The sequence below is a fragment of the Sinocyclocheilus anshuiensis genome, unplaced genomic scaffold, assembly GCF_001515605.1.
Source record: "Sinocyclocheilus anshuiensis isolate Anshui unplaced genomic scaffold, SAMN03320099.WGS_v1.1 scaffold1843, whole genome shotgun sequence".
Taxonomy (NCBI): Eukaryota; Metazoa; Chordata; class Actinopteri; order Cypriniformes; family Cyprinidae; genus Sinocyclocheilus; species Sinocyclocheilus anshuiensis.
This window is the reverse complement of record NW_015552675.1, coordinates 29503-34848: the sequence shown is the minus strand read 5'-3', so window position 1 is coordinate 34848 and position 5346 is coordinate 29503. Positions and strand designations below refer to the sequence as shown.

General features: G+C 40.1%; 1 protein-coding gene across 1 annotated transcript in view; it reads left to right on the top strand.

Moving 5' to 3' along the window:
* LOC107667464 (olfactory receptor 52E1-like) overlaps window positions 1–5346 on the top strand; it is an 11650-nt gene that overhangs the window by 4750 nt on the left and 1554 nt on the right. The window lies entirely within an intron of this gene.

Sequence of the window (5346 nt, the reverse complement as noted above, 5' to 3'; positions counted from 1 at the left end):
AAGGCCAAACATCACTGCAACTCTCCACCGATCTGTGCTTTATGCTGTTGTGGCCAGACTCAATCCTCTCCTCAGTGAAGACACATGAAAACACTCTTGGAATTTGCAAAAAAGCACCTAAAGGACCCTCAGACTCTGAGAAGTCTGATGAACCTCAATTCTAAGCATCATGTTTGAAGGAAACCAGCTCTGCTCATCACCTGCTTAGTACTATCCCAAAAGTAAAGTGTGCTGGTAGTAGCCTCATGCTGTGGGGCTGTTTTTTCAGTGGTAGGGGTGTTTGAAGGAAACCAGCTCTGCTCATCACCTGCTTAGTACTATCCCAAAAGTAAAGTGTGCTGGTAGCAGCCTCATGCTGTGGGGCTGTTTTTTCAGTGGTAGGGGCTGAGGGACTTGTCAGAGTAGAAGAAAAGCTCAATGCACCAAAATATTGAGATAGCCTTAATGAAAACAGAGCATTCAGAACCTCAGACTGGGAAGAAGCTTCACGTTCCAACAGGACAATGACCCTAAGCACACAGAAAGAGTGGCTTATAGGCAATTCTGTGAATGTCTTTGAGTGGCCCAGTCACAGACTGGGATTGAACCCAATCAAATATTTCTGTAGAAACCTCAAAATGTGCGTCTACCCCTTGATAGGTGAAGATGCAAGAAGAAGAATGGCAGATAATTGCCAAAAGATGATGATCAAAGTCGTCATATCATACCCAAAAATATTTGAGGCTGTAATTGGTGTCAAAGGTGCTTCAATATTGAATGACTTGAGCAAAGGTTGTGAATACTTATGTACATGTGATTTTATTTTATTTTTTTCCATTTTTTTTTTTTTTTTATAATTTTGCAAAGTTGGAATAAGGCTGTAACATAACAAAATGTGGAAAAAGTGAAGCGCTTTCCGGATGCACTGTAGAACCTCTGGCCTGACTGGTAGCTGGAGTGGGGACAGACACCTCCTATGGTCAGCCTGAATTTGTTGGGCCTGGATGGCATGCTGGAGCCTAACATGTGGGCTGTCCCATATCCTATCACTCCTCCTGATCCAATCATCCAATCTGCATTGTTGAGGGTTCACTTGACCAAGGGAACATGGGTGGTTGGTAGTCCACCAAACAATGGAAGGGAGTGAGTACAATGGAGGAATGAGTGAGAGAATTCTGGGTATACTCAGCCTATGGAAGAAAGTCCTGCTCCATTCTTCCATATGAGGAAGTGACATATCTCCTGATTGTGCCTCTCCACATGTCCACTTGCCTGTGGGTGATAGCATGAGGTGAGACTGACATAAATATCTGGCTGTTTGCAGAATGTCTGCCATACTCATGAAGTAAACTGGGGAGCCCTTTCCAACACAATGTCCTCTGGTATCCTGTAAACTGTGAAAACATGATGAAACAAAGCATTAGGCTGTAGGGAGACATTTCAGGAGAACCAGAAGACTTGACTTGGACAATCTGTCTAAAATAACTAGAATATCTGTGAAACTGGGAGATTAGTAACACAATACACAGACAGATACCAGAGCCTCTGAGGAATAGGGAGTGATTCAGGTAGTCCAGTGGGGTGTCCAGCTGAGTGACATTTTAACCCACTGGGTGTGTTGCCTGAGGGTACCTGGTACTTAATGTTTGATAGGAGGTCATCCTGGTGGGTTTGGATCATTTTTTTTTGTTCACACTGGATCGCCTCCATGATGTCCAATCAGTTGGGTGCTACATTGTTTGATGGTGGTATAATTGAATCTTGGTTGATCAGACAGTGTGAAGTGTCATACCTCCTGGAAAGGGCATCTGCCTTGGTGTTCTTACTGCTGGGTTGATACATGACTTTGAATGGAAATATTGTAAAGAATTTTGATACTGCTTTGATCTTTGACAGATCCATTACCCTTTGGTGACTGATGTTGTATCCCAGGAAAATAGTACTGGTTGTATGCAAACTCACATTTCTCTGCCTAAATATACATACAGCATACATTGGTTATCTTGTGACTGAGCAAGTACTGTTTTCAAATGTTGACTGTGCTGTGCCTTGGTTTGTAGATAAGGATGTTGTCTACAGTATGTAAGTGATAACACACTGGTTTAGGAAGTTACAGAAGATTTCATTTATGAAGGATTGCAAAACAGCTGGTGCACTGGCAAGACAATATGGCATGATCTGATATTCATAGTGCCCTCTAGTCGTAAGAAAGGCTGTGTTCCACTCATCTCCCTCTCTGTAAAGATGAGGTTGTATACTCTTCTGAGGTCTAAATTTATAAAAGTACAAGCCTCACTCCGCTGTTGCAGGGCAGAAGGGACTCATGGCAGTGGGTATCTGTACTTGACTGTAACTGAATTGAGGCCATAGTAATCAATGCAGGGTCTGAGGCCGCCATCTTTTTTCTCCATGAAGAAGAATCCTGCTGCAGCAGGGGACGTGGAAGGGCATATGACGCCTGAAGCTTGACATAATTCTCCATAACCTGAGTCTCAGGAAGTGATATTGGGTATACCTTGCTTTTAAGAAGAGCAACATTTGGCTTGAGTTTGATGGTGGAGTCCCGAGGCTGGTGAGGGGGATGTTGGGTTGCTTTGGCCTTGTTAAAAACCTTGTACAAAGCCTTTCATTCAGATGTTGGTGGTGCTCTTCTGATAACACCCTGGTATATCCTATTTGCACAGCTTCTGGTTGTTCTGGAGTTGAATGACTATATAATGCAATCAGTGGTGGAGAGTTTTGGGACACTTTAGATCAGGAACTTTTACTAGATAAATTATCCATCTTAACAGCAATATTGATATGTTGAGAGACGGTAGGTGTTTCATCTTTGCATGCTAGTTCAACTTGTAAATGTACAGAACTGAACAGTGTGCTCAAAGGTTGATTGTTTTCCCTAGCGGATGTGTAACAATTTGTATAGAAACATCATGATCCCAGCTGGATATTCAAACACTTATTTAATCTAGTTTAAGAAATAAACAAAATGTCTGTACCTGATTGTCCCAGATAGTGGATGTCCACTTCAATGTTTTTTTCTCAGTGAGTAGAGTTATCACAAATTAACAGTTTGTAGTTTCCAGATGGAAAACATTAGGTTGGTTGGGAAATAATCTTTGCATTGTCACAAAAACCCCTTGCATTTATCCACTGAATCAGCCAAATTTGACCAAATCGGTTCTAGTAGGTGGGAGAGATTAAATATATCGAGTAAGATGTTCATTAGCAGCATGCAGACTGGCAAGTTATTTTGACTCTGGTAGTTAAAGGCCGCTTGGAGTTGTGACACTTCCACTGGATCCAGAGATCAAGTAAGAATCTATTTTGCAAAAGAGTTTAATGTACAAATCCAAAACAGTACACAGTAAAATCCTGAGTGTTAAATTAACACTGCTCGGAGCATATATGGTCCCACTCTAAAAGAGTGTTAAAGTAACACTGAAGCAGTGTTAAAGTTAATGAGATAATTATGGGATTAATTAAGTGCTGATGAGCATTAGTGATGAACAGCTGCTGTTAACAAGCAGAATCACTGAAGAAAAGAGAAACAAGAATTACAACTGACTTCAGCCACAGACTTAGATCAAATCAACTGAAATAAAAGAAGACATTACATCTCTCAAGATCTCAGCAGAAGATGATTGAACAACTCTACCAACAGCATCACCAGCTTCATGCATTACTAACCAGTTAGACTATCTAAAACAGAAGTTCTTTATTGAGAATTCATGTTTAGATTTTTTTTTTTCACTTACCGTTTTTGTGAGTAGTGGTTGCTTTAGTTGCCTCTTGACCCTTGACTTTTTAAACTTTATATTCTTTTGTGCTGGCACAATTTTGTGTGTTAAACACATATGTGATGGGAAGGTGCTTATGGTATAATCATGTCATGTGTCTGAGTTGCTGGTTGAAATTGATGTAATACTATAGTGCTTTTATGCCTTCTATATTGTTGTAGTTATATGAGATAACAATGTGAGAAAAACCTTCTTAAACGACTTTAATAAATATGGTTCATAAAGAGGCTTCAATTATGGCACTCATAGACATGAGGAATCAGCATGTGAATCTCAGCAATGGTGACAATATATTCTGAAAATTTTTATGTGATTTTTGAACGTCACAAAACAAGGAAGTAAAAAGTCACAACAAAAAATAACAAAAATAAAAGCAAATAGAAAAAATAAAAGAAAATACTAAGACAATGCAGCTGCATAATTTATTAATGTCGCAATGCATGCTGGGAGCCGTGGATGAGTTATGATTGGTGCACCCAGAATGCAATGCAACATGAATCTGTCTGATGAGCATAACCATTGTTGAGATTCATATGCTGATTCTTGATGTCTGTGTTTCTAAACAGCACAAATGTTCTAAACTGGTATGCAAAGTGACTTTAAAGCTCTACCTATTATTTAATTGAAATACAGTTGTGATCAGCAACAATCTATATTATACATTATCACTGGTAATGTAAGCGAACCTGGCTACTACATGACAAACAATATTATTATCAAAAATATGGCCAATATAATCGAAACACTTTTTCTCTTGGTTTTTCTTGCCATAACAAATGTGTTTCATAAACACAGTTACAGCAACCAGAGACAAACTAATGTTAAAAAGTCAAGGGTGAAGAGCCGAACTAAAGCAAATGCTTATCTCCACAACGGTGACTTCAAATTGTATTATTTTCAATAAACATTAACGTCTAAATCAAAGTTTTTTTTTTTTTTTTTTTTTGTGCTCGTCATTCTCAAGCATAGAAATTCAGATTTTGGCGTGTGCTCTTTTATATGGTAATGATATTAATTAGGGGCGTTTACAAGGCGGAGAGCTGACACCAGTCAGCTGCGGGCAATTTCAAGATAATTTGCGATTTATAAATGTCACATCTGGAAGAGAGGCATGCGCACTTGTTTTTGTGCGCACATTCGTTTTCTCTGAATCGCACTTATGCACTTTTGAGAAATGATCTTAGAGCAAATTTAGGATGGTTTATACACAACATTTTATAAATGAGGCCCCTGGGGTTGGGTTAGGCGACAGAACAGGGATCTCCAACCCTGCTCCTGAAGAACTACCATCCTGGAGACTTCAGTTCCAACCCTGCTCCAACACACCTGCCTGTAATTGTCAACAAACACCTTGATTAGCTGGTTCAGGTGTGCTTGATTGGGGTTGGAGTTGAAATCTGCAGGATGGTAGCTCTTCAGGAGCAGGGTTGGAGACCCCTGCACTAGAAAATCTCATTTACCTGATATAATAACAATCCCAGACAGCAAACAGTGTCGGCCTAGATCCGGCCCCATCTGGCCCGCATGAATTTCACGCGGGCCAGATGTGGGCCGGATCTGGGCCAACCCT